This window comes from Rutidosis leptorrhynchoides, chromosome 8 (assembly GCF_046630445.1).
Source record: "Rutidosis leptorrhynchoides isolate AG116_Rl617_1_P2 chromosome 8, CSIRO_AGI_Rlap_v1, whole genome shotgun sequence".
In the NCBI taxonomy this organism is placed as follows: Eukaryota; Viridiplantae; Streptophyta; class Magnoliopsida; order Asterales; family Asteraceae; genus Rutidosis; species Rutidosis leptorrhynchoides.
Genome location: NC_092340.1, coordinates 247,110,580 through 247,124,515, shown reverse-complemented (window position 1 = coordinate 247,124,515; position 13,936 = coordinate 247,110,580).

Below are 13,936 nucleotides of genomic sequence, written 5' to 3'. Positions count from 1 at the left end.
TTGGGTTTACCATGTAAAACATTTCATTTTCCGCTGCAATTGAATTATTGAATTTATTAAATGTCTCATTTAGAGTCGTTCTCGTTATAGAACTATGTGATGATATTGGAAAAGTCATATTTACCCCCAACCCTATTTGGGGGGTATGACACAACTCAAAATCTTACGCTTTACATACTTCTTGGTGCACTTCCATTTCTCATAGAAACTAACAAACTTTGCCTCGAGTTCCGGCTTACTGACTTGATTAGGATTCACAACGTTTTGTTTCCACCAAATTTGTCGGATCTCATCTTCTTTCACATTCTGACTTACCTTAACCCTTTCATCACGGACAAACCATTGGTTAATCTCATCCCATCCCTCGGCTATAGCTTGTTCGGCTCGAATTTTCTTTCTTTTCAACTCATTCTCTTTCTTTTCTTTCTCTTCAAGCAGTTTCTTATGTCAGATGCTTCGGTTTTTCTCCATCAACTTATCAACTTCCTTCACTTGCCTATTGTATACATTCTTCGCCTTCTCAAGTTCATTCAAATTCTTGGTTTTCTCCTCACTACTCAAATTAAAGAAGTCACTTAAGGTATTGAGTGACGGATTTGAGTATGGCTTGAGCGAAGGTATCACAATTTCAACTTCTCATTCTTTTTCTTCTATTTCTGTTTCAAGTTCATCCTCAGATTCAACTATCACATCTTCTTTCAAGATCTCTTCCTCAACAAACCCTGGAACCTTTTCACATTCAAAAACATTATCCACATCACGCAAATTTATATTTTGGATTGATTCGCGAGGTATTTCATCAACCAGCTCTTCTTATGGAGCCTTATCTTCAGCTACAACTGCATTTGCATCCTATGTATCATAATCACTACCGTATGCCAGAGCAGCAAGCTGTTCGGTTGAGAAATCACTTGGTGGAAGATCCCCCTTTTCCGCATCATTAAAAACATTCGAATAATTCATATAATACTCAGCAGTAAACACCTCACCATATTCATTGAAACTTTGAATAGGTAGAACTAACAGATATTCAAAAAAAGGTTCTTCAGTCTCAGCATCATCATGCTCATAATCTCCTTCATCACTCCCCAAATCAGAGTAATCTTGTTCTCCTCCGTCCGTAATCAATTTGGTTTTTCCAGAAGTAAGCTGTTTGACCTTGTCATTCATTGCTTTCATCTCAACCTTATGTTTTCTTTTAACCGCAACAAGCTGTTTGTTCAAAGTCTCCATCTTCTCCCTTTGACGATACACACGTTTCCACAGCTTCTTGTTATCTTTCTCCAACAGTCCAATCTTAGCAATACTTGCCTTCTTCTCCTCAACAGCTTGGTTCTCAAGATTATTCATCTTGGTAACCAATGACATCAAAAGATTCTGTTGTGCTTTGAATTTAGATTGAGTAACTTGAGATGGTACAACAACAGTTCTAGCATCTTTCATAAAACCAGTAGGTTGACATTGAGTTTGTTGTCGAGAACCTCCGTGAGATGATCGTTGTGGTGAGTCACTATGATGCTTTGTTTTCTTCTCTTTCTTTTGTGGTCGCTCAGAGGACATCGGTTCCTTTCCCTTTCTCTTCCTACGAATCAACTCGGTGTCTTCCTGAGTAGCTTCATCATCATCATCATCATCATTGTTATCACCTTGATCACCTCTTTGAGTTTCACCTACATTCCCTTGGTTATCATCTTCTGCTTCTTCTTCATCATCAGTCTCCTCATAGTTAGAGTCAGAGTTTTCATTTCTTCACTCATTCCTGGTGGACACCTATAATTATCCTTTTTTAAATGACACACAAGTACCCTCTCAAAATCAGGTCTGAGTTCATCATTTCTTGTTTGCATCATCCTTTTAAAGGTTACAACATTCATAGGAGCTAGTGGAATAACATCAGGTTCAAGCTTAGGTAGACTGGGAGCTGCATCATTAATGATTAACTGAAGAAATCGAGCATAGATGAGATACTTTTGTATCGTGCTGAAGTGGTTCGATTTGAAATAATGAAAGACAAATCCCGAAAATTCATAAGGAGCCTTAAGGACAAGAGCAACAAACATGCTCTGTACATTCTCATTTAACTTGTCAAAATCAGCTTTTCTACCTCCAAGGCAATGCAACAAGACATGTGCCAAGTATCAATATTGTGGTGGTAGAAGTGTCTTCATCAACTCGGAATTAACAACCAACATACCATAATAACCACATCTCTTAAAGCAACTGTGGATCCTGTCTCTATTTAGTGTTATCAAGGAGCAGTGTTCATCATTAAACCCTAGAATCCTCCTGATCACAGATTTAGAAACAATAATCTCGTTCCCTTGAACGGTACTGATCAACTTCACTTCATCACCAGATACATCAAACAGTACATTCTTCCAGAATTTTCTTTGGTGGCTATAATAAGTTGTGCATGGTGTTGAGATGGCTGTGTGGATCCTTGATCATTTGAGAAACTCGATAATATCCTTGAAATGACTTCCTTATTCCAGATTAGTATTGTAAAGAGCAACCTGATTGTTCTGTTCTCCCATCTCCAGTGGTTTAGATAGATCAACGATCTCAGGTTGAACAATCGATTGAATTACTGGTGGGTTAGGCATTTGCTCCCCCTGGATTTCTAGATTTCCTTGAGCTTCTGCCAAGTTTCGAATCTTAATAGTCTAAAATTAACAATTTGTTAGAAACAGAAACCAGAATAATACAATATTTCGAAAATATGCAACAAAGTGTCATACACATTTAAACAAGACAAACTGAAAGGACCCGTTCATATAAATTATAAACGATTCACAATAGTTGATTTCATCGCAAGGTACTTGACCTCTATATGATACATTTTACAAACATTGCATTCATTTTAAAAGACAAACTTTCATTTACATCGAAAGTTGACAGGCATGCATACCATTTCATAATATTCATCTATAAATGATCTAATCTGTCATTTACTTAATCATAATCTTTACTGAACTCAACGACTCGAATGCAACGTCTTTCGAAATATGCCATAAATGACTCCAAGTAATATCCTTAAAATGAGCTAATGCACAGCGGAAGATTTCTTTAATACCTGAGAATAAACATGCTTTAAAGTGTCAACCAAAAGGTTGGTGAGTTAATTAGTTTAACATAAATAATCATTTCCATCATTTTAATAGACCACAAGATTTTCATTTCCATTTCTCATAAATATACGTCCCATGCATAGAGACAAAAATCATTCATATGGTGAACACCTGGTAACCGACATTAACAAGATGCATATAAGAATATCCCCTATCATTCCGAGAAATCCTTCTGACATGATAAAAAAAACATCGAAGTACTAAAGCATACGGTACTTTGGATAGGGTTCGTTAGGCCCAATAGATCTATCTTTAGGATTCGCATCAATTAGTAGATCGGTTTACTAATTCTTAGGTTACCAAGCAAAAGGGTCATATTCGGCTTCGATCATTCACCAATATAATGTAGTTTCAATTACTTGTGTCTATTTTGTAAAACATTTATAAAAATTGCGCATGTATTCTCAGCCCAAAAATATAAAGGGTAAAAAGGCAAATGAAACTCACCATACAATATTTTGTAGTAAAAATATTCATACGACGATACTGAACAATACGGGGTTGACCTCAGATTCACGAACATATATCATTTATATATATATTAACACATATATTTGTAATCGAACAAATAATTATTAATGATATAAATTATATGTTTCATATTTCATATACATTATTACATTGTAACTTATCATAATGTATTCAAATTAATATTTATTTTTATATATGTGTTATTATTATTTATAATATTTTAAGATATATTTATTCACTAGATGTAATTTAGTTATTATTATAGTTAGCAAAAATATAGTATGTAATATACTTTTTATATATAAACTCTTTTGTTTGTAAAATCAATAATTATAATAGTACTAAATAGAGATAATAATACTAATAATTATAGAAATGATAATTTTTATGAAAAGATATGATAATAATAATAATAAAGATAATAATAATAATAATGTTAAAAGTAATAACAAAAGTAATGTTAATTCTAATAATAATAATAATAATAATAATGATACTTTTAAATTTTATGAAAAGATAAGTTTAATAATGATAATTCTAATATTATTCTTAATGTTAATACTACTAATTTTAATGATAAGAGTAATAATAATAACTACCTCACTAGAAAAAGCTCCAAAAAGAATATCTTCCCATGCCCAGGCTCGAACCCGGGACCTCTCGTTCAAATCCACATCCTCTAACCATTCATCTACCATTCCTTTTTCTGATTATATTCCCACTTAATTTGTATTTAATCCGTTATATTCCTTTTCCATTTTCTTATTCATGGAACAAAACCCATAAACTATTTAAGTTCATCTTCTTCTTTCGCAAAAAAAAAAAAAAAAAAAAAAATTGCAAAGTGCAAGGAACTCGTTCGTACAGCAACCTGGGCCCAACAATATAACCAAGTCACGGCCCATATAATGTCTAAGCCCACATTCGCCTTTAAAAACGTGCATGGCCCAACATCAAAAATTGGTAATTGACGGTTCAACAAAAAATTCGATACTTGATAATGATTTTCAAGTTGTACATAGGATTCTCATAGATTGTCACCATCATCATCCATATGGCTTTAAAAAAAAAGCAAATGAAATGCCTTTTTTTTATATACATCAAATTGTCGGCCATAAGTGGTATTGAGTTCCACTAGTAAGTTTAATATTGTATTATATATATATTTTAAATGCAATTTGATGAATCAATCGAACCGTGAACCAATATTATCTTCCCACTTCGTTTAGTTGTTCAACAAAAAAAATATGGTAATAAGGAAATGGTTCTATGGGTGAAGGTGATGGAGGCGGTGGTGGTTTCATGGTGACTAAAAGTGTTTGCTTGTGGTGAAGGTGGTTCTTGAGGTGACGATGTCTACGGTGGTGTTTTGGCTCGATCATAAATATTACATAGAAAACCAACTCGTGATGGTGATGGATGTTTAATATTGTAGTGGTTGTAGTTATAGTCTGATCGAAATAGTAACATGTGGAGGTTCATTTTGGTTGGGTCATAAAAGAAAGTAGATATACAGTGATGAATGGTTTAGATTGTAACAGGAACAAAGGAAATTGTAAATTACGGATTCATTGTTTGAAGAGAGTGGTGTTTTGTACTTAACATGGCATCACAAGAAGTTGGAACATAAATAAACAGAAACAGAAAGGTGATAATACTAAAAACGAACATATATTTTATAGCATTATCCATCAAGAAAGACAAGCTTTTGGTTGCAATTATTCTATTTACAAGTAATATTCTTTTAAATAATAAAAGGTGAAGACAAAAGATAGATTCGACGAATTGAAGACGCAAACGACCAAAAAGCTCAAAAGTACAAAGTACAATCAAAGTGGTTCAAATTATTGATGAGAAACGTCTCAAAATTACAAGAGTACAAGACGCGAAACGCAAAATACAAGATATTAAATTGTACGCAAGGACGTTCGAAAATCCGGAACCGGGACCAAAGTCAACTTTCAACGCGCAACGCAACGGAGCGAAAATTACAAGTCAACTATGCACATAAATATAATATAATATATAAATAATTCTTAAAATTATTTATATATTATATATATTTATTTAAAATCGTAGGCAAGAAGCAAACAACAATATGTGAGCTGGAATCCCAGGCCATGCGATCGCATGGCCAGGAAGAAGAATTTTCATGCGGTCGCATGGCCACAATTTTTGGGTCAGGTCCTATAAATTTCGCAGTTTTGGTCTAACAAAAACACATCTTTTTCCTTCTCCATCTCTCAAACGTATATATATATATATATATATATATATATATATATATATATATATATATATATATATATATATATATATATATATATATATATATATTATATATATATAATATATATATATATTATATATATATATATAATATATATATATATATATATATATATATATATATATAATATATATTATAATTATAATTATAATTATAATTTTAATTTTAATAATAAGGGTATGTTAGTGAATGTTTTAAGGGTGTAAGTCGAAATTCTGTCCATGTAACGCTACGCTATTATTAATCATTGTAAGTTATGTTCAACCTTTTTAAATTAATGTCTCGTAGCTAAGTTATTATTATGCTTATTTAAGCCGAAGTAATCGTGATGTTGGGCTAAATATTAAAATTGGGTAATTGGGCTTTGTACCATAATTGGGGTTTAGAAAAAAGAACGACACTTGTGAAAATTAGACTATGGGCTATTAATGGGTTTTATATTTGTTTAATTAAATGATAGTTTGTTAATTTAATATAAAGATTTACAATTGGACGTACCTATAAATAACCATATACACTCGATCGGACACGATGGGCGGGATATTTATAAGTACTAATAATCGTTCATTTAACCGAACACGGGAATGGATTAATAGTCAATGGACTTATTAAAACAGGGGTGAATTATATACAAGGACACTTGGTATAATTATAGTTTAAGTCCCCAATTAGTTGGAATATTTGACTTCGGATATAAGGATAATTTGACGAGGACACTCGCACTTTATATTTATGACTGATGGACTGTTATGGACAAAAACCAGACGGACATATTGAATAATTCAGGACAAAGGACAATTAACCCATGGGAATAAACTAAAATCAACACGTCAAACATCATGATTATGGAAGTTTAAATAAGCATAATTCCTTTATTTCATATTTAATTGCACTTTTAATTATCGCATTTTATTTACTGTCATTTTAATTTATTGTCATTTTATTTATCGTACTTTTTAATTATCGCAATTTTATTTATCGTCAATTTATTTATCGCAATTTTATTTATCGTAATTTCATTATCGTTAGTTACTTTACGCTTAAAATTAAGTTATATTTATTTTTAATATTTTACATTAGGTTTTAACTGCGACTTAAGTTTTAAAATCGACAAACCGGTCATTAAACGGTAAAAAAACCCCTTTTTATAATAATAATACTATTTATATATATATTTATATTTTTACAAATATAGTTTTTAAAAATATAGCGTTAAACTTGGCTAAGATCCCTGTGGAACGAACCAGACTTACTAAAAACTACACTACTGTATGATTAGGTACACTGCCTATAAGTGTGGTAGCAAGGTTTAGGTATATCCACTCTATAAATAAATAAATAACTTGTGTTAAATTGTATCGTATTTAATAGTATTTTGTAGTAAAAATATAACTATTTCGTATACACCTCGCATAACATCAAGTATTTTTGGTGCCGCTGCCGGGGACTGCTTAAACGCCGGAAGCGAAACGCTATATAAAAAAAAAGATTCTTAGTTTACTTTTGTAAAAATACGCTTTTAAAAAAAATACGTTTTAATTTTTAAAAATACAAAAATATAAAAAGAAAAACAAAATATAAATAAATAAGAATTGTTCAAAATATATAAATTATAAATATTTGTATTTCTATTTTTACTTTCTAAAAATATAAGTTTTTATTTAATTTATATAAATATTTTATGTAAATATTAAAACAGAAAAAAAACATATAAAAAGTATTCGGGCCAAGGTACTGTAGCAGCCCAACTTCTGGCCTGAAACCCTAGCCCATGCGATCGCATGAACCCGAAGGCAAAAATCCATGCGACCGCATGAACCTTTCTGACACGCCAGGTTTGACTTCCAACAGCAATAATTACGGTGTATTATTATTAATTATTATTGATTAACCCTAATTAGGGTTATTTATTTAATTAATTAAATTTAGTTTTATTTAATTTGTATTTTTAAGTTTCAATTAGTTTTATTAATTATATAAACTTATTACTTTTATAAATAAATAATATAAAAATAATATTTTTATAAAAATTAGTAATTTTAACATTTTTTGTCTCTTTTTATAAATTGTATATTTTTATATATTTAGTACGTAATTTGTATTTTTTTCGTTCGTAATTAGTTTTAAAATATAGTATTTGCCGTAGTTCTTTTTATTTCTAGATTTTTAGGATTTGCCTTAAAATCCCTTAAGTGCTTTTTCTTTAGACTAAGATTTAGGTGCTTTAGAATTTTGCGATGCCGTTTTTATATTTTAGTATTTTTTTAAGTTATTACCGTTTTGGATATAGTATTCCTTTAAGCTTTAATACCTTTAGACGCAACTTTTAATTTTTAGTTTTTAGAATTTTAAGTTTCGACGCGCTACGTTCTTTTTATTATTTTTCGACCTTTTATTTTTCGACGTTTTTTCCGACGCACTCTTTTTCTTTCTTATTTCTCGATGCTCTAGTTTTTAGGATATAGAATTTTCTTTTTATTCTCTAAAATTTCTTTAAACTTCGACGAAAAAATTATTTTAAGCGGTTAAATTGATAGACATCCAAAATTTTCTGGTTCGTAGTAATAGTTGGATTTGTTAGTGGCGAGTTGTGGGCTTCCGATTTAAAGCGTCCTGGCTACCTGCTACATCTATTGGCTATTTGAAACGTGGGTAAAATCAGAAAAGTTTATTTAATTTGATAACTTATATAATTTTTATCTTTTATAACTAATAGAATATTCAGTGAATGCACCGAGCAAAACGTTCACCACCTTTTATACGTTCACCACCTGTAACTCGATCAAGACATCTAGCCAATATTGTCACCGTTGATTTTTCTTTAGAATCGTCATCCAGTCGACCAAGTACTCCAAATCAAATTTCCGATAATCCATTTTTTGAACCCGACCTCACAATTGAGAATCCGGAGGATATTCAGGGACAATTCAGAGATCCTGAACCATTAACCTTTCCTCCGGAACCACCAATCATTCAAACAGAGATTGTCGAGGAACAAACCATTAAATCAGAATCCTCTAGTGATTCAGATTCAAAAAATTCAATCATGGAAAATCTGGAACCTCTAAGTATGGAAGACCGAATGAGAGCTAAACGCACTGGCCAAGGTCATGCAATTACTCAACCAGACATTAATGCGCCAGATTATGAAATCAAAGGACAAATCCTACACATGGTAACTAATCAATGCCAATTTAGTTGTGCGCCGAAGGAAGATCCAAATGAACATCTTCGTACCTTTAATAGGATCTGTACTCTATTTAAAATCCGAGAAGTTGAGGATGAACAGATATATCTCATGTTATTTCCCTGGACTTTAAAGGGAGAAGCCAAAGATTGGTTAGTGTAACGACCCTACTTTTTCCGTTATCTTTTACCGTTAAGTATTTAACGACCGTTAACTGTTATTCGTGCCACGTCATTTCTATGACCTATATTATTAATCTTGTAATAATATATTAATTATTATGTGTTATATGAATATTTGTATTCATATTTCAAGTTGTACGTTTCTACGTGTCGCGGGTTTCTATCCGGCGAATCTTTTCGTATTTCCAACCAACGGTCGAGCTTTTGGGATTTTTAAGTCCTAAATATTTTAAATATGATATTTTAATGTCATATGACCATATATAGTGTTTATATATTTTATCCATCGAGTAGTTGTTATCTCTCCGAAAAATCAATCGCGTAGTAGCGTTTTCGTGTTTCGGGCTTCGATCGGGCGTTCGGGCTACAAGCAATTAGTCATTTTATCAAAGTTGGGCCACAAAGGGGCCCACCCCCTCAAAATTTCGGCCAAATGGGACCCCCCCTCCCCATTTTTCATTTTTCCAATTTTCCATTTCAATTTCATATTTCACTTATTATTATTTTTTTTCCTAAACCTAAATTCTCTCTAATACTCTCTTTCTTTTTTTTTTCTTTCTTGGCCGCCATTTTTATCACCATCATCACCATCAATTAATCATCAATTATAGCTTGGATCAAAGGGCTTTTCACATATTCGGATTCTACACAACGATCTCTACGCGTTCTTATTACTTGATTCTTGATTAGGGTATAAACCCTAACCCTAGCTTTTTAATTTCTCATATATTTTACTGTATTTTGATGTTATTATGATAGCATAGCACTTGTGTATTGTTGTATTGATGATTGTATGCGTAGAATTGCTCGAATATACATGTTTTCGGTTTGATTAATTTGGAACAGCAGCTTATTCGTTCATTTCTGGTTGTGTAACTGATATAAAAGTGAAATTAAAGTATCTAGATGAGTTCCTCTCATCAAGACATTAATTTTAGACTCCGGATTCATGTCGTTTCGATTCCCGGAGCTCTAGATATGATTAAAATGGTGTTTTGTTAAGATTAAATTGTAAAAACGAATTGGTTCAGTTATGGTCCGATTTTGTGACCATTTATGGAGTCTTTAGGGTGTACTAGTATGTTAGGATTGATGATGGGATGAACTTTCATGTTCGGGTCATCGAAATCCGAGCCACGGATCACCCGTTATGACTAAAATACGTTTTTGAGCGGATTAAAGGTACAAACTGATTAAGGGCTGTAAGTCACGACTTGGTGACTGTTCTTGGGATGTTCTTGAGCACACTAACGTGTCGGGTGGGTTGGTTAGGTGAAGATATATATAAGGCTCGCCGAAAACTGATTCCCGGGGCTCAAGTTATGACCCGATGAACTTTTGAATTAAAACTTATGGTTAAATATTAAAACTTATGATAAAAATAATGATTTTCATTATTGATTAATTACTTATGATATAAGAAGTAATTATTATCATTTAAGACTTATGATATATATTTATTATATCATTTAATTATTACTTATGATTTAATTAACATTTTAATTAAACTTATGATTAATAATACTTTTATTATTAATGAAAAATACTTATGATAAGTATTAAATTTATTTTATGAGAATATTATTTTAAGACTTATAATAAAGATTAAATAATTATTTAATTATTATAAGACTTAATTATTATTTAATTATGATCTAATTATTAAATACTTATGATTTAATAATTTTAATTAGAAACTTATGAAATGATTAATAATTCATTATTAATTAATAATACTTATGATATGATTTAAAATTTATTTTTAATTAATAATACTTATATTATGACTAATATTTAATTAATTAATTAAATACTTATGTTATATTAATTATATCATTTAAACTTATCTTAACTTTAATAATTCATTTTTATTTAATTAAACTTATGTTATGACATAATTATACATATTTAACTTTAACTAACATTATAACTTATGTTATTATTATACTTTACACTTTTAAAATTAATGTTGACTATGTTTGACCAAGGTTGACTTTTGAGTTGACTTTCGGTTGACTTTGACTTTCAGTTGACTTCTGTTGACTTTCTAAATAAGGAAACTTTCCTAACTTCAAAACTTTCTAAAAATAGAACTTTCTAAATTTGGAAACTTTCCAAAAATAGAAACTTTCCAAAAATAGAAACTTTCCAAAAATAGAAAACTTTCCAAAAATGGAAACCTGCCAAAAATAGAAACTTTCTAAAAATAGAAAGTGTGTGCCCGTACGCTGTTCCGATCAAACCGATGCATGTTGAGTGTTGTTCTATGTCTACTTGCAACATGTACAATAGCTATCATACTAAGACTTGACCTAAGTTAGTTATTTATATCGACCTGCTTTATTTATAGGTCGGCGTTGTGATCATTCATGATCACTTTACTTCATTTGCTGTTCGCATAATTGTGTGGTTACTTCGATTGCTATTAAGGTGAGTTATAGTCCCATTTTTCTATTTTAAATCTTTTGGGATGAGAATACATGCAATTTATTTTATATTTTGGACACATGTGGAAGTTGGTTTAAATTATTCATTGTGAGTTGAACAAAAATATTCCCTAGTCTGGTAACTGTAATCACTGGTTTCTACTAGTGAACGCGAATCCTATGGATAGATCTATCGGGTTTGAAAACCCCATTTCGAGCTAGTCGCGCTAGCAATTTATAATCGGAATGTTTAGTACTTCGTATTTTGTTGTAGATACATTTGTTCGGTGTATATTATTTATTGTGTTTGGCAAGGGTAAATAAAGGGTTAAGTGGTTACCAAGTGGCTCACGGAAAATGGAATAATGTTTTATTATATGTTTTCTAGCATATAATTTGGTGGTTTAAAAAGGTGTTTTATGTTTTTTAAATTAAATAATATTTGCAATATTAAACCTATAATTCACTCAACATTTTTGTTGACAGTTACTCGCATGTTTTATTCTCAGGTTCATGATTGATTGCTTCCGCTGTGCTTAGAGAGTCTGCATATTTATGATGGCAGCTTTTGATAAACATTAACTTGCATTCTATTTTGTTACATTAAATAGTGGGTGTTTGTTGACACTGTTTTGGTCAACCTTTGGTTAAAGTATTTATGTATAGTTTTTCTAAACTTATACATTTTAGTAGATTTCCTTTATAGAAAATCATTTTTAAATAAAGAATGCAAGGTTGTTTTATTAAATTCATATAGAGTTTCGATCAAGCTGTGGGACCAAGTGACGGAGCCGTTAAGTGTTTTGACGGAGTCGTCACAGTTGGTATCAGAGCATTGGTTGTAGGGAATTAGGCTACATTGATGTCGTTACCCGAGTCAATAGGGTGCATTAGTGAGTCTAGTCTACAGCCCGACCTATTATATATTATTATATGTGATTATTTGTATCGTATTGGTATGTATATGGTTATCATACATACATTTCTATTATGTTCTGAATCCGGGAGGAACTCCCATTCTGATTTAAACGTATTCTCCGACTCATGCGAGTTCATATTTTATAGGAACGCCTCGGTTAGTGAAACCGAGGGGGTGTCATTCTTGACTTCTGAAATTTTCGACATTTCTATGTCATAATTTGTCTTTATTGATATAACGTTTGAGTTACATTACGTGTTCTAGGATTCTAGGCATTTCTATGTCATCTATTATGGTTATGTATATAACTTTTGAGTTATATTACGCGAGATGTCATTCTTGACTCCTAAGGGCTCGGCATTTCAATGTCAGCTATTATGCTTAGGTATATAACATTCTTGTTATATTACGTGCCTTTGTGCCGTTGTGCCTATGTGCTTTGGTTTTTGAATCGGGAAACGTCATTCTTGACTTTTAGAGATTCTTGGTACTTCGAAGACATTTTTATGTCATCGTTACTCATATTCATTACTTTCGATGTCTTTGTCTCTTGTGCTATCCTTAGCACATTGTTAAGAAATTGTTTTAGGGGAAATTGTTTTAGGGGAAATTGTGTTGAAATTCGAGGTTGACCACGTGTCCTGACCTTATGTAGTGATATTGGAATGGAACTATGAGTTAGTGAAATATAATGGCGTCAGGCCAACGTGATTATATTACGTTAATTCATAAAAAGTCCCAATATTGTGACATGAGGAATAGAAAGCGAGTCAAAGAAAATTTGTACACCACTCATTCAGAAATTCTAACGTTGTTACATGAGTAAGGAAGATACTCATTATCCTATTTGATGATATATGAGAGACTCGTCTTAACCGAACTACTTACCCCATGTTTTATCATTCATAACTCGCTTGTTAGTGACAGCTTCGCACGTGAAGAGTTTTGGCCCAAGGACTTATGTCCTGATAATAGTCAAAATAATATTTAACTCATTGGTTTTCATGACCTCGTAGCATTTATTGATTAGATGTCGCAAGACAATTAAAGTCCTTCACCCGAACTTCAACGATCTTACTTCAACTCGTAACCTCTGAAATGCGGATACCCTGTTTTTCATTAAAATTTTTACACATTTGTGTAATTGGGCGGTTCTCACGAGATTTATGGGCGAATAGAAGTAATGAAATATTTTGTCATGTATACTATTTATAAAATCATATATGTACGTATGAATTCAAATGGATAAATTTACCCTTACCTATTTTGGCTAGTATACACTAGATTATACCTTCAAATTTTTTTAAAAACCACTCTTGTTGAGTTGTCTAGT